The sequence below is a fragment of the Manacus vitellinus genome, unplaced genomic scaffold (genome assembly GCF_001715985.3).
Source record: "Manacus vitellinus isolate BGI_N305 unplaced genomic scaffold, ASM171598v3 scaffold_6_pilon, whole genome shotgun sequence".
Taxonomy (NCBI): domain Eukaryota; kingdom Metazoa; phylum Chordata; class Aves; order Passeriformes; family Pipridae; genus Manacus; species Manacus vitellinus.
The window spans coordinates 39,789,677-39,803,724 of record NW_021940750.1 but is presented as its reverse complement, the minus strand read 5'-3'; positions in this window follow the sequence as shown (position 1 = coordinate 39,803,724).

Sequence of the window (14,048 nt, the reverse complement as noted above, 5' to 3'; positions counted from 1 at the left end):
CACAAACTAATTTTCGTTTGTTTTAAAGTGTTGTCTTACTATTTTCCCAAAATAACACGGCCCCACCGTGGCTGGGGCTCACTACTCAGCATCCTAGATTTTTCTTTTACCTTTTTTCTCTTCCCTTTTTAGTGACTTTGCTCATGGACTGGTGCACAATGTTTTACAGGGTTAACAGCCATGTCCTAGAGATATTTGAAGATAAATGTTTGTGGTTTTTTTTTTTTTTTCTGAAAACTGAACCTCTTGAGTGAAAGGTCCTGCTGTTTGACTGTAGTGGTACTGGACTAGTTGGCCAAAGGGCTTGTAGCAGCCCAAAGCTTTTGGGTTGAAAACAGCATCAACAATTTACGTCCAAATGGCAAGCCTTGCCTAAACTGCATGACAAGGTGGGAAATGCCAAATCACAGTCATAGAATCCCAAAACGATTTGGATTGGAAGGGACTTTCAAGACCACTTTTTTCCAACTCCCTGCCATGGGCAGGGACATCTTCCACTAGACTGGGTTGCTCAGAGCCCCATCCAACCTGGCCTTCAACACCGCCAGGGATGGGGCAGTCACTTTGTTCCACGTTTCCCTGGAACTGAACAAACCCCAGACTTTTGACACTTATTGTGATATATCCACCCCTTCCTCCAATCCTGTGCACCACTTTTTCTTCTCTAGGCTTTACAGAGCGTGTTTAAGCTCTGAATGAAGCTGGCTGTGCCACACTGGTTAGTCCTTCATCCCCTTTAGGACCTTCATCCCACTTTGCCTTTCCTCACAAGGCACCACCTTCATTTTGGTGATAGAGAAGAGGCCACATCTGTAGCCCCATGTACACAGACAGGGACTTGTGCCATATACCAGTTACTTCTGGGCACCTGCCTGAAAGACCAGCTGCAACATGTGCCTATGGAAAGAGAGAGAAGGAGAGGAATTGCTTGTTTCCATTACAGGAAGGGTCTGGACCCACTTGGACCCGAATTCCCCCAGGTTCTCATCTCTGTTTCTTTTCTGTGGGTGGCCCCAGCCCTACCTACACCCCCTGCCTGGCGCTTGGAGGGTGTCACCCCTCTCCAATGCCCTTGAGAAAAGTAGGATTTGTAGTGGTGGTGCAAAGGGTTGACCACACACCCTCTCTGGCATCTCATCCACGCAGCCCTTGTTCAGGACCTTTGCTATAAGGTTCCACTAATCCCATGCAGCCGTAGAGAGCTTTTCCTTCATTTGCTGAATGTATGAAATCCATATGTCATCAGTCTCTTTCCAGTGGCTGGAGCCTGTTGATGAAGCTTAAATCTCTGGCATGTGGCTGGGAGCACGAGGGCCAAGTCCTGGTGCCTGCCAGCACAAGCTTCCACCTCCTGCTTCTTCCACTGCCCTCTCCTCTCCCTCCCTTGGCAGCCTGTACCTCCTTCAGCGGCTCTTAGATCCATTTTAAGGGAACCAAATGGTTCCTCTTTCAGACAGGGTGGAGGTGGAGCAGCCCAGATGTGCTGTTGGACCAAGGAGGAGGCAGAGCTGGGCAGCTGGCCGCGTGCCTTCCCCTGGGAGAACAGTCACCCCAGCTCTGTGCTCCAAAGTCTGCTTTCTGAATCTCCTGCCAGCCCCACAAGCCCCCAGATAAGCAATTAAATGAGCTGCAGCGGGGTCAGCTGCCTGCCCTCCACCAGCCTTGGAGAGCAGAGACTGCTCAAAAATGATGGGTTTGCCAGATTCTCTGGGTCCTGTGAAAAAAAAAATCAGCCTTTTGTCGATTCTGTTTTGCTTCAGCGCCTCGTTCGGGCGTCCCAAACTGCTCTCCAGAGGTTGGGCAAAGGAAATGGGCAAAGGGGGCTGGTTTGGGAAACAACCCAGCTCACCACAGTGGGAATGTGTGGCTGGGAAGGCCCTGAGGTTGGCAAGGAGGAGGCTGGCAGAGGCTGAGCACGATGGAGAGGTGATAGACCCGCTGGGGGGGACCAGGGTGCCAAAAACACTGTCCCACCACTGCCAAACTGTCCCCAGCGCTGCCCGGGCATGGAACAGATGTGGGGGGAAACCTGGAGGGAGATGGGGAATGCTGCCACAGAGAGGTGCACAAGAACAGGGAATGAAGCCCAGGAACAGCACATGGATGGGATGAGGGGAGAATTCACATGGGGTCAGAGCCCTTCTCCCTTTATCTTTGGGAGATTTGGGTAGCTTACTTTATTTTAGTCCCTTACGACACATTTATATAAAGCTGCTTTGGGCTGAGTGCTTCTTAGTGCTGGTCTCTGCTCTATTTAAACATAAATGTTTTAAAGTGCACAGATAGGTTTTTAACAGGGGAAAAAATTGCTTGTGAATTACATTTATTTCTTGTTTACCCACACAGCTCCAGCCGACACTTATCAACAGATTAACTTTCACTAAACTTTCTATGTAATATGTTTTAAAAACCCACTTCAAGTACAGATTCTATTAGTTCCTGACCTTATGTTTTAAGAGGAAGAAAGTGGCTTTACACTCCATGAAATGTGTTAATGCATGGATAGAAGCCCTCTTATCCTCCTGCTTACATTAGGTCCAATCAGGAGAATGGATTATGTTTTTAATAATCTGACATTAGTATTAAAAGTAATATTTAAGGCATTAGGCTCCATAACTAGTGCAGTGTGTTCAGAGCTTTCCCTTTGTGTGTGCCCCCACACGGCTGCGCTAAAACATATGTTTATGAAACAATGCATTAGCCCAAAACTGCCCAAAGATATGGGGATAAATTGGGGCAGCAGATTACTGCTGACATCACTTTTTCAATTAGAGGCAGAGGGAAGATTTGATGGCCATTTTAAAACTGATTATGGAGGGCAGGGATTAGAGGCTGTTAGGAACAGGAGGTCTTACTCTCCTCCCAGCCTTGGCCTCCTGGAGCTCCACGGACTTCAGGAGCGGGGTGGAATAAGGCCAGTGGCACTGGTGGCACTGGTTGTATGTACAGATCATCTGTTATATGTGGGGCTGGATCACTCTGCCTTGTCTTAGTCCCACAAAAACATTGCATGGGACAAGAGAAGAAATGTGGAATCTTCATCCCTAAAGTAAATGCTTTAGGCGAAAGCCAAGTCTTCCCAGCTGGTGTGGGAATTGGGGTATCCTGGCAGGTAAACACTGAACCCCATTAGCCTGGATATTCTGCTGGGCTCTCTGTCATTGTGTCTGTGTGACAGAACCCAAGGGAGTGGCCTGGAGTTGTGCCAGGGGAGGTTCAGATTGGATATTAGAAAGAAGTTCTTCACCTAGAGGATGGTTGGGTGCTGGAACAGTGTCCCAGAGGAATGGTCACAACACCAAGCTTCACAGAGTTCAAGAAGTGTTTGGATGACAGTCTCGGGCACATGGTGTGACTCTTGGGGATGGTCCTGTGCAGGGCCAGGAGTTGGACTCGATGATCCTTGTGGGTCCCTTCTGTGATTCTGTGATTCAAGTCACCTCAAGCCCTGAGGTCCCCTGCATCCCCTGCAAAAGACAAAAGGGAGATAGAAAAGAAACAGGGAACACCAAGAGGAGAAAGTGGGGTGTGTGGCCATCACCACGCAGAGGAGTAAACCAGGATCTGCCATCCCAGCCAAATATCTCCAGCATTTAATGCCTTTCAGAACCTTACACCTAGGTGTAGTTTATCTAATTGCAGCTTTTAGCACTTCAGGCTCCCTTTGGCTTCATCTGCTCAATTAATCAGCCTTCCAGTGTCAGAAATCTCCTCCTCATGGGGTACTTACAGTCATGTTACCGCCCACCTTCCTCTCTGCTAAGCTGTAGATTGCTAAATGGAAGCACAAAGGGGGTTTTTTTGCACCCCTACCGGTGTTTACGGCAATTTTTAGACCTCTCCTACATTTTAAGAAGCCTCCTTGGGAAGCCTGACCTGAGCCTAACACTCCAGGAGCGTTCCTGTCAGTGCTGGACGCAGATGTAACTCCACACCCGCTGTCTCCGTGGAAGTTGTGCTTCCTGTTTGCGAGAAGCCAAGATCAAAACGCTTCATCTTTTATTGCCCAGCTGCTGACAGAGCATCCTCACTTATTTTCATGCACACCTTCCACGCTCTCTTTGGCAGGAAGGCTCCCAGTTCACAGCGATCCTCTCTGGCTTTCCCTCCGCCGAGGGCAAACAACGCTTATCCTTCGCAACATATGTGCGGTAACTGTTGTCTCGTGGCAGAAGGGAAATCCACAAGCTATCCAGCCACTGCACCTGCCTGCTTGGACAGAATTCCCCTCCTCGTGTTTGCTCACCGGAGTTAAGCAGGTCCTGGGCTGGGAGGCCAGCTGGGAAATCCAGTGCTTACAGGCACAAACAAATGAGCGAGGGGCGGGGATGGGCAGCAGCTCCTGCTTGACCACAGCCGAGGGAATTTGGCAACGCACGGTCCCGACTCTTTATTTTAACTCCAGCCAGCCCACGATGGGAGAAATTCCAGCCAGCCAAAGGCGGTGGGAGACAGGATATCCCCCACCCTCCAATCTGGACTTCTGACACGTCTTGTCTGGAGTGCAGGAGTAACGTGGTGGGTTCGAGGAGGCCACCCTGGAGTCCGCAGACTGTCCTGCCTTCCTCCCGCTCTGCTACGGCCTTTTCTAGCACACCGAGGGGCTGTCTTTGTCTCCACCTCCTAGACAGAACAGCTGTTTCAGGGGGAGCCTCTCAGGGGTGTGATTTTGGCCAGGGCAGGGGAAGGAAGTGCCAGGTGAAGGGATGGGTTATGCAAAGCTTATGACATTTAGCAGAAAGCTTCCCTCCTCAGAAATGCTGCGGAGCCGAGTCCTTTCTGGGTAGATAAAAGATGAGACCCCTCGAATGCCTCCATCCTGCACTTGCTGTCCCCCAGGAAGTAACAGGAGTGACCCCTTGAACTCGGAGCCTGATGGATTTTACCCATGTGTACAAAAATTATGTGAATTTTAAAGGTTTTTCTTAGTTTTCCCGGTGTTCTTTCCAGTGCAGTGGACAAAAAAACCCCAGCCTAGATAAGCTGACAGTGATATTCATGAACTCCAGTGGATATTACACTGCTTTCTGCAAAAGCTTTGTTTGGGAAGGTCAGGTTGTAAGGCATTATCTCATATTTATGAGTGAAAAAATCCACAAGGTTCCTAAAAATCAGGGGGAAAAAGGCTGTAATTATCTCCTATATTGCAGGAGAATTATCTTTGCTGATTAGGCTGTTGTTTGTTAGCTCACCATGCTTATCAAGTCACCAACCCACAAATGCCTCTGACCCCAGCAGAAATGATAGCACAGAACATTTGGACCACCTTGGGTCACCATGCACCCATTTTGCCTTTTTTCCTGCTAATATCATGTGTAAATATATGCACAGCTGACCCTGTCAGGAGAGTCCCCCATCCCCTGCAAGAGCCTCCAGTTCCTCTGCGTTTCCTTTTCGCAGTGTAAGTTCAGAGAGATTTGTGGAAAGCAGGAGATTTTGTTTGTGCCTAAATCTTTTTGTAGGATTTTCTTGAAAGGCCTTAATGCCATGGAAAAACAGCAAGAGGCAGATTCTGCTTTCTGTTGCACCAAATGGGGAGTAAATAAACTAGAGGCAGTGAGGGATGCTGGATTTATCCCAGTGAAGGCAGAAACAGAGCTCAGTCCCTTGCACTTGGCTATTTTCTGCACCAGCAGTTCTGCCCTTTGAAAAATTAGATGCATTTTTCTCATTCTGACTTGTGAGGAGCCTGAAAATATCAGGTGACAGAAAGTAGAGGAGGGAAAGTCTGAGGCTTCTAAATTGTAAGCGGTGGCAACATGAGGGGCTGTCCTTTGAGCAGGACCTTGCAGAACCTGCTCCCCTTCAGTTAATGAAACAGGAGCATTCTGAAGGTCTCAAAAACTGCCCTACCTAGATATTATTTCTTTTTATCCAGCCCTGAAACAATAATTCCAGGTAACATCATTACACTGCAAAGCCCTTGGCCTCTTGCTTTATGTTAAATGTTGTTTTCCCGTGATTGTCAACATTTGGTGTTCAAAAGATGCTCAGGGGAAGTTCATTCTACCTCAAATCCATGATCAGGCAGTACCAGATTGGAAGTTTTCTGTTTTAATGGGACGGGGCTTAGGGCAACCTGGTCTATGGGAAGGTGTCCCTGCCCTTCCACTAGAAGGGGGATGGAATGAGATGGTCTTTAATGTCCCTTCCAAACCAAACCATTCCATGATGATGAATTTGGGGTCCTTCCTGCATCATCTTCCACAAGGCAGCTGGCTTGGACATGGACTGCTCATGCAGTGGTCTGGACACAGATGATGTGAATGGGCAAGTCAGGTCTGGGAATATGCCAGATTTTAATCTGGATTTAATAGAATCCATTTAATCTGTTCCCTAGCCCGGCCTTCTACAGAAAATGCATATGGAGCCAAAGTAACTTGGTTCTATTTTTGTGCTTCCTGACCTCTAAGGAGAACAACTGCAGGACCTGTACAGACCTTGAAACAAGTGGATGGAGCACATTAGCACATTCAGGAGATTTGCCTGGAAGACAAAAGTCCTTCTGAGCTCCAGGAGTGCTGCTGAGCTCAGACACTCTCAGCCACCAACATGTTGAAGGAAATGTGGGTGAACTTTGTCAAAGGCTTGTTTTTTGCAGCTATGGAGAATCCTCTAACAGATCTTACATCAGCAGGGCTGCTTGGATATGGGGAAAACGGGAGTCATAGAATCATAGAATAGTTTGTTTGGAAGGGACTTTAAAGACCATCTCATTGCAACCCTCTGCCATGGGCAGGGACACCTTCCACTATCCCAGGTTGCTCCAAGCTCTGTCCAACCTGGCCTTGAACACTCCCAGGGATGGGGCAAGTATCTTGTGAGTCCCTTCTCTTGAAGATTTAGCAGCCTGGTGTCCCCAGAGTTCAAAGCTGCAGCAGATCTAACAAAAACCTCATGGGAGAACACAGATGTTTGGACTGACCCTGGAGCTCCATCGGTTTCCAACCAGAATAAAAGACAACCTGTGGTATCCTAGCCACCAACAGCAGCACCAGGGATTTTTTCAGTGGAAGAACACAATGAAGATGTGGCAGGGCCAGGTAGGAAAACACAGGTTAAACCAGGTAAAGAGAGTGATTTTGGAGGGTGCAGTTCTTGTCTTGCTTGACATCCTTTCTGCAAATTCCCTGAGCACGACCCTCAGCTGATACAATCTGATGGCAGCTTAATAAATGGGAATGGAACAGAGAGGACTGATGGAATGTGAAAAAACTCTTACCTAAATGAGTTATTTGATGAGTTTTACTGGACTTGTGAACCTAGGTGAAGAAATGAGAGTTTGAAACCCTGGAGACCCCCAAACTGCTGTTGCAGATCTTCAACCACATCCTGTGTGTGGGCATTTCTTGGGCCAGGCTGCGAGTTTGGTCACCAAGGCATGAGATGGCAGTTGATGTCTTACACCTGTAATTAGAAGAAGGATGAAAAGCATTTAAATGTACAAATTAGGGAAAAGTGTTCCCTTTTTGCAAAAACTAATCACGGAGTAACTGAGCAGTCCAGGGATGAAGGGAACAGGGCCCTCACGTGGTGCAGCAGCTGCACTTGGGAGAAGATGGTCTTTGAGATGATGTTGGAGTCACTGTGCAAATCAGACACCAGACCTGAGTCTGCCAATAAGGCATGTGGACAAATAAATAATATTAGTTTAAGGAAGTCAGGTGTGAAAACATAGAGATGATTGTCAGAGTTCTGGGAAAACCAGCTGAGACAAATGGGATCTGTGAGTGCTCAATGTGCCAGAAAATCAGCTGGGAGGCCACTGAGATCAGTGGAGGCAGAGACTGGGGGTCTTCTACAAGACAATAAAGCCTCTCTGACAAAAGTGCAAAACTGTGGGAAACAAGATCTCCGTGGGGAAATGAGTCCAATCTATTTTCCTGTTTGGGGAATAAAATGAAACTGATTTTTGAGACAATGAACCAGCTCTGCTGACAGCGCTGGAACCAAGCCTGTTTTCCCACGGAACTGAGCCCCCACATTCTCCCAGAACTCTGACCACATCCACTGCTGGGTCCTCTTCACATCTGGGAGACCTTTACCTTCCTTTTGAACTTTGAGGGGCTCACAAGGCACTGGGGGTATCACAGCTGCATGAATCCCAAGTCCCTTAGATGTCCAGGGAGAACACAAGGAGTGTGTAGTGTATCCAGGCACAGAGGTCCCCACGTGCTTTGGGTGACCAGCCACATTCCAGCATGTCCTTGGTGGCCCTTCCTGGACTGATCTGAACACATGCTTTTGCAGGATTGGGCAGGGAGACCCCCATGGCCAAGGACAGTGGGATGCCCACTGGACCAGGTGTGCTTTTATTCTGCTTTATCCCACTTGGAAGCTCCCTCTGCACCATGTCCACTGCAGCCATGCTGCCATAAATGTGGGATAGCAGCCTGGCCTTGTCCCCCCTCAACAAAACCCCTAAGAAGTCATAAAAAGCAGCTTATTCAAGCCACTTAAGAACAAATAAAAGCAGCCTAACCTTCCTTTTGGTGCTTTGCAGGCGGCCAGATATCGTGAGTGGAAACGCTGCCAAACTCCTTGTTTAAATATAGAAGCAGTGCTTATTTGTATTGTTAGTGGTCCCCACGAGGACCTGCTTTCCTTACACAGGGATATTGTTTAGAATGAAGACTAGGCTGGCTACTTTGCCATTAAAATTCCGTGCCAGCCCAGCGCTGACAATATTGAAGCTTTGCTAAACGTGTGTACGTGAAAGTTCATTAAATGGGTGCTGACTGTTGTTACACAAGTACAGCAGTTGAGTGCTTTCTGTATTAACCTTATCACCTGATGGGCAAAAGAAAAGGTTTAACTAAAGCTTAGGACTAATTGAACAGTATTTCAGTATTTTCTTATGTAAAACTGGTTCTGGTCTATTGTTTTTATTTATTTGCAATAACTGTGCTCATTCAAGTTTGTAATGACACTGCCATGGGTGAATAGAATTTGCTTTAAGTATTATTCTCCCTTTGCCTATCTCCTGCCTCCTCTAAACTGTGTCTCTCAGGAGAAAATCTGCAACAGAGCCTGGTAAAAAGACAACTCTCTAAGTACACAGTCATTTTGGGGAGATATGTTCCCAAGCTGTGTTTTTAAAATTACTTTAGCGGTTCCTGTTTATTTTCTCTGCCTGCCTTGGGTATTTCCTGTCGGGATGAGCATGGAGCGTGGAGCTGGAGGAGATAGGAGAGAAAAAGCCTCCGGAGAAAAAGTGGGAGGTGGCTCTTCATCAAGACACCGCACAAACCACAAGCACTTTCTTTGCTCAGTTGCCACTAGAGTATGCTCTCGTGCTACAAGTTCCAGGGATTTTTTTTTTTTTAAATAAATCACTATGTGCAGCACAAGGCCATCTTTCACATGCTTTCCACTTGCCCCTGTGTTGTTTTTTTTTTAAGCAATGCCTTTTTTTTCTTTTTTTTTATTGCTGTTGAGCCCATCCTCAAAACTTTGGGACATCCTGGAGGGTTGCTCTGCAGCGAGGTGAATCTAACTTGGATTTGGACAACTCCCAACTTCCAGAGCAGGGATGAAAATGAGCCAAAAAATACCTTACCTGTCTCTAACAAAACAAAAAAAAATGGGGTTGCATGTCCTTCTTGTCTTGGTTGGACCCCTGGGTCATGGCTGGTGAAGAAAGGGGAGTAAAATCTCACGAATTAATAGATTTCTGTTTACAGAAGAAAAATGTAAATGCCCTTTTCAACATAAAGTGTGTCTGTAATCCCAGCCTTTGAAATGGTGGTGGTTATTCAATAAGATAAAGGCTGCTGTGAGCCTGCCCTACCACACTACAGCAAAGTACTTTGTCACTGGCACCCTAAAAGTTCCAGCTTCTGCATGACAAAGATATAAAACAACTTGCAGGACAATTAAAGAACAGTTTGTCCTCACCATATTATTACCAGCCATTCGATATTCGCCTGCAAATTGCTGCCTCCCCCATCAATATAATTGTAATCAGCCCCGGCGAACATTTGTCTTTGGATGCCTTTTCCGAGGGGAACACAAAGAAAGAAAAATACTGCAAAGAAAAAAGCCACGCTCCGGATAAAGAGCCTCGCCACCAGCCTGCTTTCACACACAGGCTGCGCACTTTGCTGCTAAAATTACATTTTAGGAGCCCCAACGGGTGCGGGAACAATGACCCCGCTCATTTCCATAGTGACAATGGCTGGCAGTGGAGGATTGCAACATATCTTTTTCTTCTCCCCGATGAACCTCAGCCAACAACTGGCAGAAACCTGCCAACAAGTTGAGTACATTGAGGCTTACTCGGCCACCACAGAGCCTTCTGGGTGGAAGGAAGGCAGCCACGTGGGCCCAGCTGTTTGGAGCCTGTGTTTATACCAGTTCCTCCCAGCAACCCCGTTAACTTCTGAGCGGGTCAAACTTCAGCTTCTTTGGCCATCTCTGGACTGCGTGAGAAGACCTTCCCTAAATTCATAGAATCCTAGATGATTTGGGTTCGAAGGGACCTTAAAGACCATCCAGTTCCACTCTCCTGCCATGGGCAGGGACACCTTCCACTATCCCAGGTTGCTGCAAGCGCCATCCAACCTGGCCTTGGACACTCCCAGGGATGGGGCAGCCACAGCTTCTCTGGGCAACCTGTGCCAGGGCCTCACCACCCTCACAGGGAAGGATTTCTTTACAGTACCCAATCTAACCCTGCCCTCTGTCAGTGGGAACCCATTCCCCCTGGTCCTGTCACTCCATCCTTTTTAAAACAGCCCCTCTCCCTCTTTCTGTTTGACTCCCTTTAGGCACTGGAAGGCCACAATTAGGTCACCCCAGAGCCTCCTCCTTTCCAGGTTGAACAATCCCAGTCCTCTCAGCCTTTCCATGTAGAAAAGGTGCTCCACCCCTCTGATCATCTCTTCCAGACTCACTCCAACAGGTCGATGTCCTTCCTGTGCTGGGGACTCCAGAACTCTCTCAATGCCTTTTTTGGTTTCAGATTGTGCATTTTTGGGGGTTTTGTGCTGCTGTTTCAGAAGAGCCCTTCAGCAGCAGCTTCTCCAGTCCCCAGAACACGACAGGTGTATTTTCTCAGTCGTGTCAACCCTTAATCCTGCTCTTTTTTTTCCTTAATAAATGCAAACCTAATTTTCTAACGTCTCCACTTAGATCTAATCCACGAGGCTGTTTATTATCCTCGTTACCCTCTCCTACACCTTTTTTTCATTTGTATTCAAAAGCCTCTCTTTAATCTGCCTCAATTCTCCAGGTATGGCCTCGCCGCTCTTTTGTACAATCCCATAATGATTTCCAAGGATGTGTTTTAGTCCTCTATCGATAGGTCTTGGGATGCTATTTGCCTTCCTTAACTACTCCCGCAGTGGGAAACGCCGCTTTTAATATTCCATACACTGACACCTCCAATCTTTTCCCTCACCAGCATCTCGTGCCTGTGAAGGACCCCCCCATTTAGGGGTTAAAATCTTTATTATCAGTGAACTGGTACATTGGGGCTAGGGGGGTGGGGGTGGGGGCTGCAGCCTGTGCCCCCACGGGCTGGGTGCTTGCACCCAGCACCCACTGCACCAAGCCGCAGCAGCACAAGAGGGTATTGATTGTGAACCTGAGAGAGGGCAAAAGGTGGCTGATCCTCAAATATGTATTTTCGCTGATGGGACGAACCGCGGGAGGGCTGGAGGGGCAGGAACGCGGGGCCTCCCCCCCTCCCCGCCTCTCCGCGGTGATTTCGCCCGCCTCTCCCCGCCGCTCCCAGCGCGGTGTCCGCCCGAGCCGCCGCGGCCCACACGCCGCTCTCCTGGGCCTGTCCAACTCCTCCATGCGTGGGGGGGTAGATGAGAGGAACGAGTGCCCGCACTGGAGTCGCTTCAGCGCACTGACGGCTCTCCCTCGGTTCTTCAGAGGCTTTTGCGGATAACAGGGAGCTTCCGGGCAGAGAGGGCCCGGAGGAGAGGGAGCCGGGAGCGGCGAGGGGGGATGTCTCCCCGCCTCGGCGCCGGGCGGTGGAGTGGCAGGCGGTCCGGCCGAACCCGGAAGGTGGCGGGGCGCACCATGGGAAGCGGGGACCGGGAACCGGGACCGGATGCGGACGGGACGGGGGCGGGAGGAGCGCCGGGGCACTGGCGCTGGCCGGGCGCTCTGTAACGCGGCACACTTGCGCCCCCGCGCCTGCTCCGGCGGGGATGCGGGTAACGTACCCAGGGCGGCGGGACAGCCCCTGGGGCCGGGGCGGGGGGTCACCCCACGGGGAGGTGGCGCCCTGGGGACCCTGGCCACGTAGGGGCTGCATCGCGGTCAGCCTTCGGGGGGCGAGGTGGGGGGGTTGAGCCTTTAGGGGTTGAGCCATTACGGCTGGAGCATCGCTGTCACCCCATAGGGACGGGTGCGTCCTTGTCACCCCATAGGATTTCTGTCACCCCACAGAGACTGGTGCATCAATGTCACCCCGTGGGGTTGCTGTCACCCCAGAGGCTTGCTGTCGCCCCATAGCGATGCTCATCCTACAGGCGCTGGTACACTGTTGTCACCCAATGGGGTAGCTGTCACCCCATAGGGATGCTCATCCTATGAGGGGTGGTGCATCGTTGTCACCCCATCAGGTTGGTGTCACTCCACAGGGATGCTCATCCTATAAGGGCTGGTGCATCCTTGTCACCCCGTAGGGTTGCTCTCACTCCCTTGGTGCTCGTGCATTGTTGTCACCCCATGGGGTTCTTCACTCCAGGGGGACTGGTGAGTTGTTGTCACCCTCAGAGGGTTGCTATCACCCCATAGAGTTGCTCATCCTATAGGGACTGGTGCATTGCTGTCACCCCTGTAGGGTCACTGTCACCTCAATAGGGTTACTCCCCCATAGGGTGTGGAACATCAGTGTCACCCCATAGGGATGCTCATTCTATAGGGACTGGTGCATCACTGCCACTCCACAGGGTTGCTGTCACCCCGTAGGGTTGCAAACTCCAGAGGGGTTGGTGCAACTGCTGTCACCCCTGTAGGGTTGCTGTCACCAATTTCTGCTACCCTGTAGGGTTGTTGTCACCCCATAAGTTTGTTCTCACCCCATAGGTTGCTCACTCCAGGGGCTGGTGCACTGCTGTCACCCCATCGGGTTACTGTCATCCCATAGGGGTGCTCATCCTGTTGGGGCTGGGATCATTGTCATGCCACAGAGTTGCTGTTATCCCATAGGGACTGTTGCATTGGTGTCACCCCATGGGGTGGCTGGCATTCCATAGGGTTGCTGTCACCCCATAGAGTTGCGCGCTCCAGAGGGGCTGGTGCATTGCTGTCACCTCCATAGGGTTGCTATCACCCCATAGGGTTTCTCCCCCATGGTGACTGGTGCATTGCTGTCACCCTATAGGATTGTTGTCACCCCATAGGGTTCCTTGCTCCAGAGGGGCTGGTGTGTTCTTGTCACACCTGCAGGGTTCCTGTCATCTCAAAAGGGGTTTCTCCCCCATAGGGGCTGGAGCATTGCTGTCACCCTCTTTGGATTCCTGTCATTCTATAGGGTTTCTAACTCCATAGTGTTGCTGTCATCCCATAGGGCTGCTCCCCCATAGCAGCTGCTGGGTCATTGTCACCCCATAGGGTTCCTCACTCCATAGGGTTGCCCATCCCATAAGTTCACACCCCCCACAGTCACTGGTGCAGTGCAGGCACTCTTTGGGTGCTCACCCCACTGGGGTTGGTGCATTTGAACCTCCCCATGGGGGCACTTGCCCCACAGCACCACCGACACCCTGTATTGGGGTGTTCACCCCCCGGGGCTGGGGCACTGCCCAGGGCTCCCCCCGTGGGGTCAGTGCTCCATGTCCCTCTGGGGCTGTGCCCTGGGGCCACCCCGTGCTGCCCTGACCCTCTCCAAGCAGTTTGCCTGTATTTGAGCTTTCCAGCAGAGGATTTGATCGGGTCCCCTGGCTGGTGACATCAGGAGCCAGATGTGCCGCCCTGCCAGATGTGCTGCCACTGCCCAGGCTGTCCCTTTCTCTGTCCTGTGCAGCCACAGCCAGTGCAGCAGTGAAACCTCTGGATCTGCCTGTCTGGAATTGCAGCTTCCACCA